This window comes from Arachis stenosperma, chromosome 9 (assembly GCF_014773155.1).
Source record: "Arachis stenosperma cultivar V10309 chromosome 9, arast.V10309.gnm1.PFL2, whole genome shotgun sequence".
In the NCBI taxonomy this organism is placed as follows: domain Eukaryota; kingdom Viridiplantae; phylum Streptophyta; class Magnoliopsida; order Fabales; family Fabaceae; genus Arachis; species Arachis stenosperma.
Window position 1 is genome coordinate 116,395,683 of NC_080385.1, and position 24,154 is coordinate 116,419,836.

A 24,154-nucleotide genomic window follows, 5' to 3' on the forward strand; every position below is an offset into this window, starting at 1 on the left:
GAGAAGGAAACGGTGATGCTTAGTGAGGAATGTAGTGCCGTGCTCCAAAAGGGAATCCCACCAAAACTCAAAGATCCAGGGAGTTTTGTAGTATCATGCACTATAGGCAAACTATCCTTGGACAAAGCTCTTTGTGATCTTGGAGCTAGTATCAACTTAATGCCCTTGTCCATGATGAAGAAGTTAGCCATAGAAGAACTCAAACCCACCAAGATGTCACTAGTCATGGCAGACAGATCAATCAAGATACCAAATGGAATTGTGGAAAATTTGCTAGTAAAGGTTGGAGAGTTTGTCTTCCCTGCAGATTTTGTAATCCTAGATACCGATGAGGAAGGCAACAATTCAATCATCTTAGGCAGACCATTTCTAGCAACTGCAAGAACCATTATTGATGTGGAAAAAGGAGAGATGATTTTCAGAGTACACAATGAGCAAATGATCATCAATGTTTTTAAGTCAATGCAACACCCCCCAGAGAAAGAAGATCATTTGAGGGTGGACATGATAGAGAGCCTGGTGGAAGAAATGTTAGACATTGATCAGCATGAGCAAGAAAAAGATAATCAAGAGATAATAGAGGAACATGTGGCTGAAGCTTTCATAAACAAAGAGGTGGAACTAAGCAAGAAAGAAGAGGTGCAAAAGCAAGAACTGAAGCCATTACCCTCTCATCTCAAATACGCATTCCTTGGCACTTCAGAAAGCCTACCGGTGATCATCAATTCGGCTTTGACAAAGAAAGAAGAAGGAGAGCTTCTTGATGTTCTCAGAGCTCACAAGGATGCTTTGGGATGGACCATTGATGACCTGAAAGGCATCAGCCCCACAGTATGCATGCATAAGATTCTTTTGGAGGACAATTCCAAAGCAGTAATCCAACCTCAAAGAAGACTCAACCCTGCAATGAAGGAAGTTGTCCAGAAGGAAGTAATGAAATTATGGAATGCAGGAATCATATATCCCATCTCTGATAGCCCATGGATAAGCCCAGTTCAAGTGGTACCAAAGAAAGGTGGGATGACAGTTATTATTAATGAGAAGAGTGAACTCATTCCCACCAGAACTGTGACAGGGTGGAGAATGTGTATTGATTATAGAAGGTTGAATGATGCCACACGCAAAGATCACTTCCCACTTCCCTTCATTGATCAAATGCTTGAAAGGTTGGCTGGCCATGCTTATTATTGCTTCCTTGATGGCTATTCTGGGTATAATCAGATAGTGGTGGATCCAAAAGACCAAGAAAAGACTTCATTCACATGCCCAGTTGGAGTTTTTGCCTATAGAAGAATGCCATTCGGATTATGCAATGCCCCAGCCACTTTTCAAAGGTGTATGCTTTCCATTTTCTCAGATATGGTTGAAAAATTTTTAGAGGTTTTCATGGATGACTTCTCTGTTTTTGGTGACACTTTCAATACTTGCTTAAACCATCTAACTCTTGTCTTGAAACGGTGCCAAGAAACTAATTTAGTTTTAAATTGGGAGAAGTGCCATTTCATGGTACCTGAGGGGATTGTTCTTGGTCATAAAGTTTCAAGAAGAGGAATAGAGGTTGACAAGGCAAAAGTGGAAATAATAGAAAAACTCCCTCCACCAACTAATGTGAAATCTGTTAGAAGTTTCTTGGGGCATGCAGGATTTTATAGAAGGTTTATCAAAGATTTTTCTAAAATAGCCAAACCTTTGAGTAACCTTTTGATGAATGATCAACCTTTTGTTTTTGATAAAAATTGCCAGCATGCTTTTGAAACTTTAAAACATAAACTCACAACAGCACCAATCATCACACCCCCGGATTGGAATTTACCATTTGAACTTATGTGTGATGCAAGTGAAATTGCAATTGGTGCTGTACTTGGACAGAAAAAGGGAAACTTGCATCATGTCATATATTATGCAAGTAAGGTATTAAATGAAGCTCAAAAAAATTACACCACAACAGAGAAGGAATTGTTAGCTGTGGTCTATGCATTTGATAAGTTTAGATCGTACTTGATAGGAGCTAAAATTGTGGTTTATACTGATCATGCTGCTCTCAAGTATTTGATGTCAAAACAGGATGCTAAACCAAGGCTTATCAGATGGATTCTACTCTTACAAGAATTTGACATTGAGGTGAGGGACAGGAAAGGCACTGAAAATCTGGTTGCTGATCATTTATCAAGGCTACCACCAGAGACAATTCAACAGGCTTCATTACCTGTGAATGAAAGCTTCCCAGATGAACATCTCATGCAAATCCAACAAACACCATGGTTTGCTGATATAGCTAATTACAAAGTGGGAAGAAAGATACCTCAAGAATTCACTAAGCAACAAATGAAGAAGTTAATCAATGAAGCAAAGAAGTTCTTGTGGGATGAACCTTACTTGTTCAAAAGATGTTCTGATGGAATAATTAGAAGATGTGTCCCTGAGAGTGAAATAAAAGATATATTGTGGCATTGCCATGGCTCTGCGTACGGCGGACACTTTGGTCCAGAGAGAACAGCAGCAAAGATACTACAAAGTGGGTTCTATTGGCCAACCATTTTCAAAGATGCCAGGGAATTTGTCCATCAATGTAATGAATGCCAAAGAGCAGGAGGAATAACAAAAAGGAATGAGATGCCACAGAACTTCATTTTGGAAGTAGAATTGTTTGATCTATGGGGCAGTGATTTCATGGGACCCTTTCCTCCTTCTTATTCATTCAGATATATCTTGGTAGCAGTAGAGTATGTTTCAAAATGGGTGGAAGCCATAGCCACAACTACCTGTGATGCACAAGTGGTTCTTCAATTCTTGAAAAAGCACATCTTTACTAGATATGGAGTACCCAAGGGTCTCATCAGTGATGGTGGTGGCCATTTTTGTAATAAACAAATGGAGAAACTTCTCCACAAATATGGAGTTATTCACAAGGTAGCCACACCATATCATCCCCAAACCAATGGTCAAGCAGAATTAGCAAACAGGGAACTAAAGAAGATCCTAGAAAAAACAGTTGGTAGCACAAGAAAGGATTGGGCTAGGAAGTTGGAAGATGCACTTTGGGCATACAGAACAGCTTTTAAAACTCCTATTGGGAAGTCTCCATTCCAACTACTATATGGCAAATCTTGTCATCTCCCTGTAGAGCTTGAGCACAAAGCCTTTTGGGCCACTAAACTTCTAAATTTGGATTCTGAAGCAGCAGGAGAGAAAAGATTGTTGCAGCTGAATGAGCTAGATGAGTTTAGGCTAGAAGCCTATGAAAATACCAAGATATACAAGGAGAAAGCTAAGAGATGGCATGACAGGAAGATTTTGAAGAAAGAGTTCAAACCAGGATAACAAGTACTCTTGTATAATTCACGGCTCAAGATATTCCCTGGCAAGCTCAAGTCTAAATGAACTGGTCCATACTTGGTGACCAAGGTTTTTCCTTATGGGAGTATTGAGTTGCTAGATGAAGCAACAAAGAGTCAATTTACAGCAAATGGTCAAAGAGCAAAGCTGTACTTAGGTGGGCAATGGAACAAAGAAAAGGAGGTCCAAAACCTGAATCCCTCTTGAAGCAAAAATGAAGATGTCAAGCTAATGACAATAAAAGAGCGCTTGTTGGGAGGCAACCCAACCTGAGGTAGTTGTCTTTTTAGCTTTTCAATAAAAATGTTGAATAATTGGTATGCATTGCAAGGAGCTAAGTTTGGTGTTGCACACCAAAACAATTTGAGGGAGAATGAAAACTTCTAAGTTTGGTGTTCCACCAAAAATATCATTTAAAAACACATTCTCACTTCTTACATGATTCTAGCTCCAAGCAATCAAACATATTATTCAACTATTGAATTGTTTTCTAGCTTTAATTCCATTAACCTTTAGCAAGGATACATGGTTTCAAATATGGTTAACTTGTTGTACATCTGAGACAGTGGCAAAACAATTAAGTTTGGTGTTCACACACCAAAACAAATTCTGAAACCACACTCAGTTATGCTTACTAACCATATAATCAAGGGCTTGAGAAGCAAGCAACTTTGAGGATTATGCAGGACAAGAGTCAATAATTGAAGACATTATGCATCTTAACTCAAAGAGGACACAACAGAAGGAAAAATCAAAGAGCTGCAACTTCAAAGGTTGTATCTGAACTTAATCCATGCTGTTGTGTGATGTTTTGAATTTGGGAACCTTTGTATGTCTTGCTAAAGTGTTTATATAGTTGCAAGTGAAATTGTTTGTTGAAAATGCCAAGTCTGCATAATGCTTGTATCCATCACTTAGCTTTAAATATTGCTTTGTTTCCCATATGCTTAAATAAAAGAGTTTGGTTTGAATTGAAAAGTAAAATATCCAATGTTGCATGAGTATGAATGGAAATTGGTGGTAGCATATGTGTTTGATTAAATGCATGACTCATGGAATAAGTGTTGCATAATATCATTCTCATTAATTGTGAGTTAGCTTGCTGTTACAAAGACTCCTATCAAGAATGAAACAACCCTTGGTAACAAAAACAGAAAGAAAAAGGGAAAGAAAAAGCCAAAATGGCAAGAAAAATAAAGAATAAAGGTTGGACACCAATAGCTTGAATCTTAGGACATATGCCTGTGGTGTTCTTGTACTAAGATCTGCTTGGATGAGTAAATTCTAAGGGGTATTTTGAAACCCGGTCACTTAGATCAACTGATTTGGGATGGCCAATTGAAAATCCACAATAAAGAGCAACTTAGATACAAAGCACTTAGTGATCCAAAGAGATGCTGGGCATCAATGATCCTAGGAAGAATTAGCAAGCTAAGTGTCTGTGGTGGAGAGATGTTGAGCAAAAGAAAAGAAAATAAAGCCAAAGGCTATGCTGCAACATTTGACACCCAACCTATAAAAGAATAATAAGCTTGTTAAGCTTTGTAAGCCAAGAAAAGTTAGCAAGGGAGAGAGTAACAAAGTGAGTCTTATAACAGCAAGTCTAGCAAACCTTTGATGCAAAATGTGTATTATGCAGCAGCAACAATAAATGAGTTGTCATTGTCTGCATAAATGCCCCATAGATCAAGTTCTGCTATCTGCATAATAAGGATATGCATTCTTTTCTTGTTCATCTCATTTACTCTTAATTTTGATGCTTGCTTGGGGACAAGCAAGGTTTAAGTTTGGTGTTGTGATGACAAGTCATCATATACCCATTTTTCAAGCTAATTTCACTTGTTTTGTTAGCATTTATGCACTTTCTTGCATCCTAAGTAAGTGATTTGGAGTGAAAATGCATAAACTCTTTAAATCAAGCAACCACCATGAAATTAATGTTAATCCATGAGGTGTAAGCTAATTTTAATTGAATTTTAAGTGATTTATAAGCCTCTTGAATTTAGTGATACTTTGAGTGGTTGTTTGGTTTATTATAGGTGAAGAAAAGAAAAGAAAAGGAAAAGCGTGGCATAAAAAGTGTAGCCCAAGAAAAGGAAAGCGTGGCCAAAGAGGAGAGAAGCGTGCTGCAATGCAATGGGGGAAGCAACATTGTCCTCCACAAGGGCAGACTGCCCTCTAGGAGAGCAACATTAAGTGACCAAACAATGAAGGCAACTCTGCCCTGCCCACTACAAGGGCAGAGCACAAAATGGTGCCTTGGAGCCAAGAGAAAGCAAATTCTGCCCTGCCCTTGTGGAGAGCAGAATCGGGCACCTCAAGGAAAGAAATCAAGGAAAAAAGGTCACCCATGCATGCTACAAGGTTCGAACAAGGAACCATGAGGAAGCCAAGACTTAAAGATGACTACCGTGCCAAGAAACCAAGGAAAATTAATGTAGCGCATGCCTCCGCCCAGTTTCGAACACGGGCCATGAAGGAAGGGTCATTGCCCTGCCCTTGGCGCGGGCAGGGCAGCAATTGGACTTGTGCACCACACACAAAATTCTGGCGCACCAACTTTGCTTCCTGGCGCACCAAACTTTCGTCCTGGCAGCATCTGGCGCGCGCGTTCCTTCCCTGGCGCACCAAACCGTTCCTGCCCTGCCCTTGGCGCGGGCAGGGCAGCGTTTTGCGTCCCACGCACCAAAATCAACTCTGGCGCACCAAGTTTTCTTCCTGGCAGCACCAACGCACGCACGCCTCACATCCTGGCGCATCAGCTTTCCCGCCCCGCCCTTGGCGCGGGCAGGGCAGCCTCTGGCGCACCAAACTCGTGCCAGACTCGCACATGGCCGCACCAAATCCACGCACCAAGCTTCATTTTTCTGCCCTGCCCTCCACAAGGGCAGGGCAGCCTCCTGGGAGTGACTTTTTGGGCCAGAATTCAAATTAAAAATTCATTTGAATTCATTTCTTCACCAATTCAAAAGCCCATCCAAATCCCATTATCCAAGAATAGAAAGTGTATAAATAGGAGTTAGTTTGATGTAATTAGGACCTTTTTAGCTACTTTTACTTTGAGCTTTGAATTTTTGCTTGGCTTTTGAATTTCAATTTCTTTGAGCTTTCTTGAGAGACTTGTCCGAGCACTAAGAGGATCAAGGGAGAATTGATTGATCTCCTTCCTCATTCTCACTTGGGCAATTCTACTCTTCTGTTTTTCTGAGTTTTGGGTGTGTGAAATTGGGGAAATTCTGTCCCAATTCCCATTCAAGCTCTTTGCACTTTGTTTTCTGCATAATTCAATTCCAATTCTGTTCTTCTATTGCTTCTTCTTTAATTTTCTGTCAATTGCATAGATAATTCAGATCTGGGAAGGAAATTGGGTTTTAGGCTCTGCTACCTAAGCCCTTGGGATCCTGAGATCACAACTCATTTTGGGTTCTTCTGTGAACCTTTGCTGCATTTTATTTTGTCTCTGTTTGAATGCTAATTGTTTCTGATTTAAATTCTGCTCAATCAATTGCTGCAATTTGCTTCTTCTTTGTTTAGATCTTGCAATCCCATTCCTCAATTCCCTTTTATATTCAAGCCATTTATCTTTCTTGCCATTTAAGTTACTGCAATTTAAGTTTCTTGCACTTTAAGTTTCAGTCATTTACTTTCTTGCTCTTTAAGATTCTGCACTTTTACAATTCTGTTCTTCAATTTACTGCACTTTTCCCTTCTCCCTTTACATTTACTGTCATTTACTTTCTGTTAAACACAAATCATTCAACCAAAACTTGATTCGCTTGACTAAATCACCCACTAAACTAAAATTGCTCAATCCTTCAATCCCTGTGGGATCGACCTCACTCATGTGAGTTATTATTACTTGATGCGACCCGGTACACTTGCCGGTGAGTTTTGTGTTGGATCGTTTTCCACACATCAAAGCACGTCACAGTCATTCAATCATTGAATCCTACTCAGAATACCACAGACAAGGTTAGACCTTCCGGATTCTCTTGAATGCCACCATCAGTTCTTGCCTATACCACGAAGACTCTGATCTCACGGAATGGTTGGCTCGTTTGTCAGGCGAGCGCTCGGTTGTTAGGCGATCAACCATGCATCGTGTATTAGGAATCCAAGAGATATTCACTCAATCTAAGGTAGAACGGAGGTGGTTGTCAGTCACACGTTCATAGGTGAGAATGATGATGAGTGTCACGGATCATCACATTCATCAAGTTGAAGAACAAGTGATATCTTGGAACAAGAACAAGCGGAATCGAATAGAAGAACAATAGTAATTGCATTAATACTCGAGGTACAGCAGAGCCCCACACCTTAATCTATGGTGTGTAGAAACTCCACCGTTGAAAATACATAAGAACAAGGTCTAGGCATGGCCGAATGGCCAGCCTCCCCAAGTGATCAAAAGATCTAAAGATCAAAAGATTCCAAAGATCAGAAGATTCTTAATACAATAGTAAAAGGTCCTATATATAGAGAACTAGTAGCCTAGGGTGTACAGAGATGAGTAAATGACATAAAAATCCACTTCCGGGCCCACTTGGTGTGTGCTTGGGCTGAGCATTGAAGCATTTTCGTGTAGAGACTCTTCATGGAGTTAAACGCCAGCTTTTGTGCCAGTTTGGGCGTTTAACTCCCATTTTGGTGCCAGTTCCGGCGTTTAACGCTGGGAATTCTGAGGGTGACTTTCAACGCCGGTTTGGGCCATCAAATCTCTGGCAAAGTATGGACTATCATATATTGCTGGAAAGCCCAGGATGTCTACTTTCCAACGCCGTTAAGAGCGCGCCAATCGGGCTTCTGTAGCTCCAGAAAATCTACTTTGAGTGCAGGGAGGTCAGAATCCAACAGCATCTGCAGTCCTTTTCAGTCTCTGAATCAGATTTTTGCTCAGATCCCTCAATTTCAGCCAGAAAATACCTGAAATCACAGAAAAACACACAAACTCATAGTAAAGTCCAGAAAAGTGAATTTTAACTAAAAACTAATAAAAATATACTAAAAACTCAACTAAATATACTAAAAACATACTAAAAACAATGCCAAAAAGCGTACAAATTATCCGCTCATCACAACACCAAACTTAAATTGTTGCTTGTCCCCAAGCAACTGAAAATCAAATAAGATAAAAAGAAGATAATATACTATAGACTCCAAATTATCAATGAAACTTAGCTCCAAATTAGATGAGCGGGACTAGTAGCTTTTTGCCTCCGAACAGTTTTGGCATCTCACTTTATCCTTTGAAATTCAGAATGATTGGCTTCTTTAGGAACTCAGAATCCAGATAGTGTTATTGATTCTCCTAGTTAAGTATGATGATTCTTGAACACAGCTACTTATTGAGTCTTGGCCGTGGCCCAAAGCACTCTGTCTTCCAGTATTACCACCGGATACATACATGCCACAGACACATAATTGGGTGAACCTTTTCAGATTGTGACTCAGCTTTGCTAGAGTCCCCAATTAGAGGTGTCCAGGGTTCTTAAGCACACTCTTTTTTGCCTTGGATCACAACTTTATTTCTTTCTTTTCCTTTCTTTTTCTCTTTCTTTTTTTTTTCGTCTCTCTCTTTTTTTTTTGTATTCACTGCTTTTTCTTGCTTCAAGAATCATTTTTATGATTTTTCAGATCCTCAGTAACATGTCTCCTTTTTCATCATTCTTTCAAGAGCCAACAATTTTAACATTCATGAACAACAAATTCAAAAGACATATGCACTGTTTAAGCATACATTCAGAAAACAAAAAGTATTGTCTCCACATCAAACTAATTAAGCTAGTTTTAAAGATGAATTCGAAATCCTGTACTTCTTGTTCTTTTGTGATGAAAACAGTTTTCATTTAAGAAAGGTGGTGGATTCAGAGGACATTCATAACTTTAAGGCATAGACACTAAGACACTAATGATCATAAGACACAAACATGGATAACATAAGCATGAAAATTCGAAAAACAAGAAAATAAAGAACAAGGAGATTAAAGAACGGGTCCACCTTAGTGATGGCGGCTTGTTCTTCCTCTTGAAGATCTTATGGAGCGCTTGAGCTCCTCAATGTCTCTTCCTTGTCTTTGTTGCTCCTCTCTCATGATTCTTTGATCTTCTCTAATCTCATAGAGGAGGATGGAATGTTCTTGGTGCTCCACCCTTAGTTGCTAGTGGGAATGATTGAGCGTTGGATAAACTCCAACCATCCTCTAGCCATGGGTTTGAGGTCATGCCTTCTCAATTGAACCGGCTTCCCTCTTGAATCTCTCTTCCATTGGGCGCCCTCTTCACAAATGTCAGTGAGGACTTGGTCCAACCTTTGATCAAAGTTGACCCTTCTTGTGTAAGGATGTTCATCTCCTTGCATCATAGGCAAGTTGAACGCCAACCTTACATTTTCCGGACTAAAATCCAAGTATTTCCCCCGAACCATAGTAAGCCAATTCTTTGGATCCGGGTTCACACTTTGATCATGGCTCTTGGTGATCCATGCATTGGCATAGAACTCTTGAACCATTAAGATTCCGACTTGTTGAATGGGGTTGGTGAGAACTTCCCAACCTCTTTTTCGAATCTCATGTCGGATCTCCGGATATTCACTATTTTTGAGTGAAAAAAGGACCTCGGGGATCACCTTCTTCAAGGCCACAACTTCATAGAAGTGGTCTTGATGCACCCTTGAGATGAATCTCTCCATCTCCCATGACTCAGAGGTGGAAGCTTTTGTCTTCCCTTTCCTCTTTCTAGAGGTTTCTCCGGCCTTGGATGCCATAAATGGTTATGGAAAAACAAAAAGCAATGCTTTTACCACACCAAACTTAAAAGGTTTGCTCGTCCTCGAGCAAAAGAAGAAAGAAGAGAGTAGAAGAAGAAGAAATGAGAAAGAGGGGAATGGCTTTGTGTTCGGCCAAAGAGGGGGAGAAGTGGTGTTTAGGTTATGTGAAAATGAAGGATTGAAGAAGGGTTTATATAGGAGAGGGGGGCTCATGGTTCGGTCATGTATGGGTGGGTTTGGGAGGGAAAGTGGTTTGAATTTGAATGGTGAGGTAGGTGGGATTTTATGAAGGATGGATGTGAGTGGTGAAGAGAAAGATGGGATTTGATAGGTGAAGGGTTTTTTTGGGGAAGAGGTGTTGAGGTGATTGGTGAATGGGTAAAGAAGAAAGAGGGTGGTGGGGGTAGGTGGGGATCCTGTGGGGTCCACAGATCCTGAGGTGTCAAGGAAAAGTCATCCCTGCACCAAATGGCATGCAAAAATGCGTTTTGAGCCAATTCTGGCGTTAAACGCCGGGCTGGTGCCCCTTTCTGGCGTTTAACGCCAGGTTCTTGCCCTTTCCTGGCGTTTAACGCCAGTCTGGTGCCCCTTTCTGGCGTTAAACGCCCAGAATGGTGCCAGACTGGGCGTTAAACGCCCATCTGCTAGCCTCACTGGCGTTTAAACGCCAGTAGGTTCTTCCTCCAGGGTGTGCTGTTTTTCTTTCTATTTTTGCTTTTTCAATTGATTTTGTGACTTCTCATGATCATCAACCTACAGAAAACATAAAATAACAAAGGAAAATAGATAAAATATTATATTGGGTTGCCTCCCAACAAGCGCTTCTTTAATGTCAGTAGCTTGACTGTGGGCTCTCATGGAGCCTCACAAATGCTTAGAGCAATGTTGTAACCTCCCAACACCAAACTTAGAGTTTGAATGTGGTGGTTCAACACCAAACTTAGAGTTTGGTTGTGTCCTCCCAACACCAAACTTAGAGTTTGACTGTGGGGGCTCTGTTTGACTCTGTTTTGAGAGAAGCTCTTCATGCTTCCTCTCCATGGTGATAGAGGGATATCCTTGAGCCTTAAACACAAAGGACTCTTCATTCACTTGAATGATCAATTCACCTCTGTCAACATCAATCACAGCCTTTGCTGTGGCTAGGAAGGGTCTGCCAAGGATGATGGATTCATCCATGCACTTCCCAGTCTCTAGGACTATGAAATCAGCAGGGATGTAATGGTCTTCAATCTTCACCAAAACATCCTCTACAAGTCCATATGCTTGTTTTCTTGAATTGTCTGCCATCTCTAGTGAGATTCTTGCAGCTTGTACCTCAAAGATCCCTAGCTTCTCCATTACAGAGAGAGGCATGAGGTTTACACTTGACCCTAAGTCACACAGAGCCTTCTTGAAGGTCATGGTGCCTATGGTACAAGGTAGTGAAAACTTCCCAGGATCTTGTCTCTTTTGAGGTAATTTCTGCCTAGACAAGTCATCCAGTTCTTTGGTGAGCAAAGGAGGTTTGTTCTCCCAAGTCTCATTACCAAATAACTTGTCATTTAGCTTCATGATTGCTCCAAGGTATTTAGCAACTTGCTCTTCAATGACATACTCATCCTCTTCAGAGGAAGAATACTCATCAGAGCTCATGAATGGCAGAAGTAAGTCCAGTGGAATCTCTATGGTCTCATTTTGAGCCTCAGATTCCCATGGTTCCTCATTAGGGAACTTAGTGGAGGCCAGTGGACGTCCATTGAGGTCTTCCTCAGTGGCGTTCACTGCCTCTCCTTCCTCTCCAAATTCGGCCATGTTGATGGCCTTGCATTCTCCTTTTGGAGTTTCTACTGTATTGCTTGGAAGAGTACTAGGAGGGAGTTCAGTAACTTTCTTGCTCAGCTGTCCCACTTGTGCCTCCAAGTTTCTAATGGAGGACCTTGTTTCATTCATGAAACTTTGAGTGGTTTTGATTAGATCAGAGACCATGGTTGCTAAGTCAGAGTGGTTCTGCTTAGAATTCTCTGTCTGTTGCTGAGAAGATGATGGAAAAGGCTTGCCATTGCTAAACCTGTTTCTTCCACCATTATTGTTGTTGAAACCTTGTTGAGGTCTCTGTTGATCCTTCCATGAGAAATTTGGGTGATTTCTCCATGAAGAATTATAGGTGTTTCCATAGGGTTCTCCCATGTAATTCACCTCTTCCATTGAAGGGTTCTCAGGATCATAAGCTTCTTCCTCGGATGAAGCATCCTTAGTACTGCTTGGTGCATTTTGCATTCCAGACAGACTTTGAGAAATCAAATTGACTTGTTGAGTCAATATCTTGTTCTGAGCCAATATGGCATTCAGAGTATCAATCTCAAGAACTCCTTTCTTCTGATTTGTCCTATTGTTCACAGGATTCCTTTCAGAAGTGTACATGAATTGGTTATTTGCAACCATTTCAATTAGTTCTTGAGCTTCTGTAGGCGTCTTCTTCAGATAAAGAGATCCTCCAGCAGAGCTATCCAAAGACATCTTGGATAGTTCAGAGAGACCATAATAGAAAATACCTATGATACTCCATTCAGAAAGCATGTCAGAGGGACACTTTCTGATTAATTGTTTGTATCTTTCCCAAGCTTCATAGAGGGATTCTCCTTCCTTCTGTCTGAAGGTTTGGACTTCCACTCTAAGCTTACTCAATTTTTGAGGTGGAAAGAACTTTGCCAAGAAGGCATTGACTAGCTTTTCCCAAGAGTTCAGGCTTTCTTTAGGTTGTGAGTCCAACCATGTCCTAGCTCTGTCTCTTACAGCAAAAGGGAATAGCATTAGTCTGTAGACCTCAGGGTCAACCCCATTAGTCTTGACAGTGTCACAGATTTGCAAGAATTCAGCTAAAAACTGATGAGGATCTTCCAATGGAAGTCCATGGAACTTGCAATTCTATTGCATTAGAGAAACTAATTGAGGCTTAAGCTCAAAGTTGTTTGCTCCAATGGCAGAGATAGAGATGCTTCTCCCATAGAAGTCGGGAGTAGGTGCAGTAAAGTCACCCAGCACCTTCCTTGCATTGTTTGCATTGTTGTTGTTTTCGGCTGCCATGTCTTCTTCTTTGAAGATTTCTGTTAGGTCCTCTACAGAGAGTTGTGCCTTAGCTTCTCTTAGCTTTCGCTTCAAGGTCCTTTCAGGTTCAGGGTCAGCTTCAACAAGAATGCCTTTGTCTTTGTTCCTGCTCATATGAAAGAGAAGAGAACAAGAAAATATGGAATCCTCCATGTCACAGTATAGAGATTCCTTGAGGTGTCAGAGGGAAAGAAAATAGAAGAAAGAGGTAGAAGAATTCGAACTTAGTGAGATAGAGGTCGAATTGTGCATTGAAGGGAGTGGTACTCCATAAATAGAAGGATGTGAGAAGAGGGGAAGAAATTTCGAAAATTAAGTTAAAAAGATTTTAAAAACATTTTGAAAAACTTTAATTGATTTTCGAAAACCAAGAGTGGGAAAGAAATCAAGTAATTTTTGAAAAAGATTTTGAAATTAGAAATCAAAAAGATATGATTGAAAAATATTTTTGAAAAAAGATGTGATTAAAAAAATATGATTTGAAAACAATTTTTAAAAAAAATTTGATTTTAAAAATTAATGACTTGCCTAACAAGAAAAGATATGATTCAAACATTAAAACCTTCCTCAACAGAAAAGGCAACATACTTGAAATGTTGAATCAAATCATTGATTGTTAGCAAGTATCTTTGAAAAAGGAAAGAAATTGATTTTGAAAAAGATTTAATTGAAAAGATATGATTTGAAAAAGATTTGATTTTGAAAAACTTTGAAAACTTGAAAAAAAAATTGATTTGAAAACAAAATCTTCCCTTTTGTCCCATCCTGGCGTTAAACGCCCAGAATGGTGCACATTCTGGCGTTTAACGCCCAATGCACTACCTTTTTGGGCGTTAAACGCCCAACCAGGTACCCTGGCTGGCGTTTAAACGCCAGTCTGTCCTCCTTCACTGGGCATTTTGAACGCCCAGCTTTTTCTGTGTAATTCCTCTGCTGTATGTTCTGAATCTTCAATTCTCTGTGTTATTGACTTGAAAAGACACAAATTAAAAATATTTTTGGATTTTTAATAATGAGGAATAATCAAAATGCAACTAAAATCAAATAACAATGCATGCAAGACACCAAACTTAGCAGTTTGTATACTACTGACACTAACAAAATGAGAATGCACATGAGAAACAACAAAACACTCAAGTCAAGAGAACTCAAATATCAGAGCAAGGAAATCATCAAGAACATCTTGAAGATTAATGAAGACACATGAATGAATGCAAGGAGAATAGAAACATGCAATTGACACCAAACTTAACATGAGACACTAGACTCAAACAGGAAACATAAAATATTTTTGGTTTTTATGATTTTGTAAAATTTTTTTGTGCTTTTTCGAAAATTAAGTGGAAAAAGAAAATAAAGGTATCAAAATTCTTAATGAGAATTCCAGGAATCATGCAATGTTAGTCTAAAGCTTTAGTCTAAAGAAATTAGACATGGCCAGCTAAGCTTCAACAGGACATTGCATTCAAGAGCTAAATTGATGAGAATCAATTAGCTTTGGTGATGATAAGATCATCACCTTGAAACACTAGAATTCATTCTTAAGAACTCTGAAGATAAATACCTAATCTAAGCAACAAGATGAACCGTCAGTTGTCCATACTCGAAACAATCCCCGGCAACGGCGCCAAAAACTTGGTGCACGAAATTGTGATCATCAATGGCGCCATCAACATGGTACGCTCATTGCAATCTCAACTCTCTATCACAACTCCGCACAACTAACCAGCAAGTGCACTGGGTCGTCCAAGTAATAAACCTTACGCGAGTAAGGGTCGATCCCACGGAGATTGTTGGTATGAAGCAAGCTATGGTCACCTTGTAAATCTTAGTCAGGCAGACTCAAATGGATATGGGTGATATATGAATAAAACATAAAGATAAAGATAGAGATACTTATGTATATCATTGGTGAGAGCTTCAGATAAGCGTATGAAGATGCTTGTCCCTTCCGTCTCTCTGCTTTCCTACTGTCTTCATCCAATCCTTCTTACTCCTTTCCATGGCAAGCTTATGCAAGGGTTTCACCGTTGTCAGTGGCTACCTCCCATCCTCTCAGTGGAAATGTTCAACGCACCCTGTCACGGCACGGCTATCCATCTGTCGGTTCTCGATCAGGCCGGAATAGAATCCAGTGATTCTTTTGCGTCTGTCACTAACACCCCGCCCTCAGGAGTTTGAAGCACGTCACAGTCATTCAATCATTGAATCCTACTCAGAATACCACAGACAAGGTTAGACCTTCCGGATTCTCTTGAATGCCGCCATCAGTTCTTGCCTATACCACGAAGACTCTGATCTCACGGAATGGTTGGCTCGTTTGTCAGGCGAGCGCTCGGTTGTCAGGCGATCAACCATGCATCGTGTATCAGGAATCCAAGAGATATTCACTCAATCTAAGGTAGAACGGAGGTGGTTGTCAGTCACACGTTCATAGGTGAGAATGATGATGAGTGTCACGGATCATCACATTCATCAAGTTGAAGAACAAGTGATATCTTGGAACAAGAACAAGTGGAATTGAATAGAAGAACAATAGTAATTGCATTGATACTCAAGGTACAGCAGAGCCCCACACCTTAATCTATGGTGTGTAGAAACTCCACCGTTGAAAATACATAAGAACAAGATCTAGGCATGGTCGAATGGCCAGCCTCCCCAAGTGATCAAAAGATCTAAAGATCAAAAGATTCCAAAGATCAGAAGATTCTTAATACAATAGTAAAAGGTCCTATATATAGAGAACTAGTAGCCTAGGGTGTACAGAGATGAGTAAATGACATAAAAATCCACTTCCGGGCCCACTTGGTGTGTGCTTGGGCTGAGCATTGAAGCATTTTCGTGTAGAGACTCTTCTTGGAGTTAAACGCCAGCTTTTGTGCCAGTTTGGGCGCTTAACTCCCATTTTGGTGCCAGTTCCGGCTTTTAACGCTGGGAATTCTGAGGGTGACTTTGAACGCCGGTTTGGGCCATCAAATCTTGGGCAAAGCCCAGGATGTCTACTTTCCAACGCCGTTGAGAGCGCGCCAATTGGGCTTCTGTAGCTCCAGAAAATCCACTTCGAGTGCAGGGAGGTCAGAATCCAACAGCATCTGCAGTCCTTTTCAGTCTCTGAATCAGATTTTTGCTCAGATCCCTCAATTTCAGCCAGAAAATACCTGAAATCATAGAAAAACACACAAACTCATAGTAAAGTCCAGAAAAGTGAATTTTAACTAAAAACTAATAAAAATATACTAAAAACTCAACTAAATATACTAAAAACATACTAAAAACAATGCCAAAAAGCGTACAAATTATCCGCTCATCAGGCACTTTCCAAAAACTGTGTTTTATGTATTGGAATTATTACATATGGATACTGATGTGAGATATTGTGTATTTGGTGATTGTATCTGCCTTATGTAGTATTTGATTGACTCGAATGATTATGGATGTTGGTTTGGCTGAATTATTGTGCGGCTTTGTGAAATGTAATATTTTGAAGTTTATTCCTTAAAGATTTGAAATATGAGTTTAATCCGTTGAGGATTGGTTTGAATTGAGTCAATTATTTTGATGATGTGAAAGATAGAATACTCTTGAAATTCAGCCTGGGTTGCTTTAATTGATTTGGTTTTGATAAATGATTTGTTGCTGAACCAATTCTTTTAACATTTGGAAATGAGTTAAATCGGTTGATATTGAGTTGAATTTCAAATGGTTTCCTTGAGATATGCCACTGAGGTGACTGTTGGATTTAGCTTGCTTTTGAATTGATTTCTGGTTTTAAGCTGTTGAGAAGGAATGAGAAACGGTTTAGTTGGGACCCGAACCGGGTGGCAAAAGTTCAAGTTTTAGGGGAGGTGCTGCCAAAATTTCTATAAAATCTGAGTCTTTATTGAATGTTGTATGGAAAAATGACGGGTTAAAGACTTTTACTATTTTATTTGAATTATCAAGAAAAGGATGATTCATGCTTTTGAAATGAATTATTAAAGAGGAAATTGTGATTTAGTCTTGCTTCTTAAGAAGGGCCTTGTATCTCTTTTAGGAGAAAGTTACTTAGATGAAACTTATGTTTTTAAGCTGTTTTAAATGTGACAAGGGCAATGCCTTTGAATTAGACTTGAGGGTTTTAATTAGAGGAGTTTCAATGACTTTGAAAGAACTTGAATGTCTATTGACATGTTTCATTTTGAAATGTTTTGAGAAAGGTTTTAAGTACTCCTTGAATTCTGAATTATTGCAAGACTAAAACAATTTTGAACAGTTGAAACGTTCTAGAATTTATCATGGGGGTCGAAGTTGGTTTTTGCCTAAGTAGAGGAAACAGATTTGAAAGAAGTGAATGATTACGTGACTCGGTTTCGCTTAGATCCTATTTTATTACTCAAAATGGAAAGCCAAGGTTTTAATGATTTTAAATGAATTTGGCGAACTGAGTTTTATTATTCTCCCCTAAAGACTTGGGACTCTGCTGAGAAACTTTTGTTATAAAATCCCATTGTTGGATGGGTGATTTTGAATACTTTGAAATAAATCCTTAACTTGCCATGATTTTGGAAGTTTTGGAAAGAGGATGCCGAGAGTGGCATTGTTTTTAAAAAGGGGAATTTACTTTGAGTAAAAGTGGCTTATGAGCCTGAGATGATTTGAGAAATGAGATCTTTAAAGCCAATGCTAAAAAGAGTTGAAACTTGATTTTAAAGTGAATGAATTGAGAAAAGTGATTTATGGCTTAAATGCCGATTTATGAATTTGATGATGTCGAATGGTGGAAGTGCTATTTTGTTATAAGCCGGAATGGCTGTGTATGCTATTGAACTATGGCTGATTGCCGAATGAGTTGTAAGCCGTATGGCTGATTATGAATTATGACTTTAAGCCGAAGGGCTGTATTATTGATAAATTGGTTGGTTCTGGATTGAACCGTGAGCCGGATGGCTGAGATGGATGGTGATCCATGGTTGAGTATAAATGCATGTATGCAATTGAATGAATTGTGAATTTAAGCCGGATGGCTGATATGAATGTTGTATGCGAGTATGCTTGTGTTTTCTCTCTGGTTGTAAGGGTGACAGGGCACCGATACCCTCTAATGGCGACAGGGCGCATATACCCTCTAATGGCGACAGGGCACAGATATCCTCTAATGGCGACTGGGCGCAGATACCCTCTAATGATAATAATGCGCAACAGAGAGACTGTGTCCGGGTTAGCTACCGGACACGTCAGGTTGGCTTGGTAACCGACAGATGATATCATTACCCACTAGGATAGGCATGCATCATATGCATCTATGTGACAGTGTTTGGGTGTGCATATTGTACTTGGTTTGCCTATGTGATTACTTGTGATTACTAGCTACTTGTTCTACTTGCTGTAACTGTTTGTTTGTGCTTGAACTTCCTATCTGTGTTGGCAACTGGGACTCTGTTGGTTTGTGGTGATTGGTTGTTGGATTGGATTGTTTGGGCCTAAGGCCGTAGTTGAAATGAGATGGACCGATGGTTGGTTTCGGTTTTGTGGTTATGGTTTGGAAATGCATGAAAGGCTAATTTGGTTCAGTATAGATAAACCTTTTGAAAGGCTTTTGAATATTGTTTTAAATGAACAGTTTCCCCTTTTAGAAAAAGATTTCAGATTTTCTCTTTTACTGTAAACTGTTATTTTTTGAAATGAGGCATAAGTCAGTTATTAATCACTGGTGCGGTTATCTTCACGTATCCTATTACAGTAATTCCCAAAAACCCCCTACTGAGAACCCTTTCGAGGATGATGTTCTCACCCCCCTATATTTTTCCCCTTTCAGGATATGGGCGCAGAAGTCACGAAGAGTTTATTTAATTGTTGTTGAGATGCTCTGTATTGCTTTAAATTATTATTTCCGTACCCTCGCCTTTATCTTGATATATTCTGTAAGAGGGATAGGAATTGTATTGGGTATTGTATGTAGTATTATTTATATATATGTATGTATATATATATGGATGTACTCTTGATGAGCTTTTGTAAGTTGTATGGTATCTATGGATGTACGTTATCGAACGAAAGTAATTTTTGGAGCGGTATTGCGGTTTAAAGTTTTAAACAGGCTCATATTTTAGTATTAAATAGTATAAGTGTCGTCGTAATGTCCGAGCTATCAGAGTTGTGCCGCCGGAAGCGTGAGCTTTGGTAGTTAGGGTGTTACACTCGAAACCTTGGAAGAGGAATGAGGAGATAATGCTAGAAATGCTCTCTCACATTGGATTAGGTTGGGGGTTGGATGGATATTGTGACATGTAATCCTACCAATACTTTGATCTATGAATGTGTGTGGTATAATCAGTGACCAAACTTCATCTCTTCCCATGAACAATTAAATCAAAGAATTGGGAAATTGTTCAAGCTTAGAGAGATTGGATTGCCAAGGAATTGGGATCCAATCACTTAAGATTGCCAAGGAGATCAATGAATGCATTGATTGAGGAAGAGATGAGAATGAACTTGATCCGGAGGATTGCAATATCTCTTGATCCCAATGTTCATTTTATTTTTAGTTCTTACATTTACTTTTCTTGCCATTTTACTTTTCTGCACTTTATTGCTTTCTTTACTTTTATGCCATTTACATTTCCTTGTTACTTATCACTCCTTAATGATTTGTCTAACTAGAATAATCAATTAACCATTGATTGCTTAATCCGTTAATCCCTGTGGGATTCAACCTCACTCTATTGTGAGTTTTTACTTGACGACAATTCGGTATACTTGCCGAAAGGAAATTTGTTGAGAGACAGGTTTTCGTGCATCAACCCTCAGGGTTAATTCACCGTTTTGTACATCAATCAGAGCTCTACCTGTAGCTAAAAAGAGTCTACCAAGTATAATAGAGGATTTTACTTCCTCTTCCATGTCTAATATAACAAAATCAACAGGAAAGATGAATGGTCCTACCTTAACAAGTAAATCCTCAACAACACCCACAGGTAATTTAATAGAAAGGTCAGCATGTTGAAGAGAAATACGAGTGGGTTTTACCTCCTCAATTTTAAGCTTTTTCATCACTGAAAGTGGCATGAGATTGATGCTGGCTCCAAGGTCACATAAAGCTCTCTGAATGGTGACATCTCCAATGGTGCAAGGAATGACAAAGCTCCCTGGGTCTGGCATCTTCTCAGGAAGGTTGTGTTGAATAATGGCACTGCATTCCTTGGTTAACACCACTGTTTCTTGTTCCTTCCAGTTCCTCTTATGGGTCAAAAATTCTTTCATAAATTTAGCATAGAGAGGCATTTTCTCAAGAGCCTCTGCAAAAGGAATGTTGATCTGTAGCTTTTTGAAGACATCTAAAAATTTAGAAAACTGTTTTTCTGTGGAAGCCTTCTGAAGCCTCTGAGTGTATGGCATTTTCGGCTTGTATTCAGGAGCCTTTGGCAAGGTAGGATAAGTGTCAAGAGAATTAGGGAAAGGGTTGTCTGCATGCTTATGAGGTGTGTGCTCGACTTCTTCCTTCTTCTCCTCTGGGGCTTCTTTTTCAATTAATTCTTCATTGGCCTTGGTCTCAGAACTAGTTACTTTACCACTTCTCAACTGAATAACCTTGCAGTCTTCTCTTGGGTTCACCACTGTATCACCTGTAAATGTGCTTACAGACCTCTCAGGTAATTGCTTGCTTATTTGGCTGATGAGTGGATATCTTATACGCTTTTTGGGGGTAATTTCATGTAGATTTTAGCATGTTTTTATTAGTTTTTAGTTAAATATTATTAGTTTTTAGGCAAAAATCATATTTCAGGACTTTACTATGAGTGTGTGTATTTTTCTGTGATTTCAGGTATTTTCTGGCTGAAATTGAGGAAGCGGAGCAAAAATCTGACTTAGGCTGAAAAAGGACTGCTGATGCTGTTGGATCCTGACCTCCCTGCACTCGAAATGGATTTTCTGGAGGTACAGGAGTCCAATTGGCGCGCTCTCAACGGCGTTGGAAAGTAGACATCCAGGGCTTTCCAGCAATATATAATAGTCCATACTTTGCGCGAAGATAGACGATGTAACTTGGCGTTGAACTCCAAGTACATGCTGCTGTCTGGAGTTAAACGCCAGAAACACGTCATGATCCGGAGTTGAACGCCCAAAACACGTCATAACTTGGAGTTCAACTCCAAGAAAAGCCTCTACTCGTGGATAGCTTTAGTCTCAGCCCCAGCACACACCAAGTGGGCCCCAGAAGTGGATTTCTGCACCAATTATCTTAGTTTACTCATATTCTGTAAAACTAGGTTACTAGTTTACTATTTAAACAACTTTTAGAGAATTATTTTGTACTTCATGACATTTTCAGATCTGAATTACATACTTTTTGACGGCATGAGTCTCTAAACTCCATTGTTGGGGGTGAGGAGCTCTGCAGCGTCTCGATGAATTAATACAATTCCTTTATTTTCCATTCAAACACGCTTGTTCTTATCTAAGATGTTCATTCGCGCTTAATTATGAAGAAGGTGATGATCTGTGACACTCATCACCTTCCTCAATCCATGAACGTGTGTCTGACAACCACCTCCGTTCTACATCAGATTGAATGAGTATCTCTTAGATTCCTTAATCAGAATCTTCGTGGTATAAGCCGGATTGATGGCGGCATTCATGAGAATCCGGAAAGTCTAAACCTTGTCTGTGGTATTCCGAGTAGGATTCTGGGATTGAATGACTGTGACGAGCTTCAAACTCCTGAAGGCTGGGCGTTAGTGACAGACGCAAAAGAATCAATGGATTCTATTCCAACCTGATTGAGAACCGATAGATGATTAGCCGTGCTGTGACATAGCATAGGAACGTTTTCACTGAGAGGATGGGAGGTAGCCATTGACAACGGTGACACCCTACATAGAGCTTGCCATGGAAGGGACCCTGCGTGTGGGAAGAGGACTTCAAGGAAAAGTAGAAATTCAAAGGACAAAGCATCTCCAAAACTCCAACATATTTCTCATTACTGCACACCAAGTAACGATTTGATTCTCTTTTATTTTTCTAATAATTTTAAACACTTTGACTTCTTACAATTAAATCCAAATAATCTTATTGGCCTCCTGACTAAGATTAATAAAATAAATATAGCTTGCTTCAAACCAATAATCTCCGTGGGATCGACCCTTACTCACGTAAGGTATTACTTGGACGACCCAGTGCACTTGCTGGTTAGTTGTGCGGATCACAAATTCGTGCACCAAGTTTTTGGCGCCGTTGCCGGGGATTATTTGAGTTTGAACAACTAAAGGTTTATTTTATTTCTTAGATTAGGAATAATTTATTGTTGTAGAGTCATTAAATTCTGATAGGATAGTTTCTTTTCAAAAAAATTTTCTTTTCAAAAATACTATTTTTCTTTATTAATTGTTAATTTTTCGTGAATTTAGTGTCTTGTTCTAAGTTTGGTATTAATTGCATATTTTATATTTTCTTTAAAATTTTCGTGTTAGTGTTCTTGGTTCTTCCTTGATCTTCAAGTTGTTCTTGTTCATTTTTCTTGGTTGATCTTTAATTTTTCTTGTTCTGTGTCTTTTCTTGTTTTTCTTATACTAATCCAAAGCATTAGTCTTCCAAAAGGAATATACCTATTCAGAACAATTGTTACCTTTTCTGCCCAATTGGCTAGAGTATTGGTTTATATTCTTGATGAGTGGGCACTAGTTCTTTTGAAAATCTTTTTCAAAAATAATTTTTCTTGATATAATTTTGTGCCAAACTCTAAGTTTGGTGTTTTCTTGTTGATCTTTCTTTAATTTTCGAAAATTTATCTTGGTTTTCTAAAAATTTTAAGTTTGGTGTTCTTTCTTTTGTTCTTGGTGTTCTTGTGAATCTTCAAGGTGTTCTTGAGTCTTTCTTGTGTTTTGATCTTAAAATTTTTAAGTTTGGTGTTCCTTGGTGTTTTCCCTCCAAAATTTTTGAAAATAAGGAACATTGGATCTAAAAATTTTAAATCTTGTGTCTTTTGCATATTTTTCTCTTTCATCATAAAATTCAAAATTCAAAAAAATATATACTCTCTAACTAATTTTGAACTACATTTTTCGAAAATTCTATAAAAAAAAATTCAATTTTCAATTTCAAAATATTTCCAATTTCTTTTATTTATTTCGTTTTTATTTTATTTTATAAAAAAATTTATTTTTATAAAATAAATAATTTCAACATATATATTATCTCTTTTATTCCATCATGGAAGCAAGTAGGAATGAACAGTCCAGGAGGACTCTGGGGTCATATGCTAACCCCACTACTGCTTCATATGGGAGTAGTATCTGTATACCCTCCATTGGAGTTAGTAGCTTTGAGTTGAATCCTCAGCTCATTATCATGGTGCAGCAAAACTGTCAGTATTCTGGTCTTCCACATGAAGAACCTACAGAGTTTCTGTAACAACCCTGATTTTCGAGTACCTGAGATCTTTTCTGAAAGTACGGATTTCTCCGGAAGATCAGTAAAGGGAACACCTCTGCTATATCATTAAGCATCTCAATCCTCATTATCATTATGTCATCCTTAAGCTAGAACCTCCTTTGAGGCAAGCTCGATAATGCAATCGCGAGGAACCTAGTTTTTGAACCGTATCGGTTGGCAGTTTTGATTCTGATTCTCGTAAATAGTCTCTGTTTGATGAACCGGACTCGATTCATGAGAGGAGAGAGATAATAGTATAATATTATCATTATATTAGTATTATAAAATGCTTGAATGATATTATAAGGTTACCTGGTCTATTTTTGTTAAAAATAGAAAATCGGTTTAACCGGGTTTACGGTTTACTAGTGCAGCTTAGCACCAGCACTCTCTGATGACTTTAGCAATGCTAAGGCCTTATTATACATGTTCTATTATCATAATAAATATGTTACTAGTGTCATTTATGCTAGTAGCTCAGAAAATAATTTTTAGAGATGTTTTTACAAGTGTCCCGATACACCTAGTTTTAGTAGTTGTACACCAGAGATATTTTAA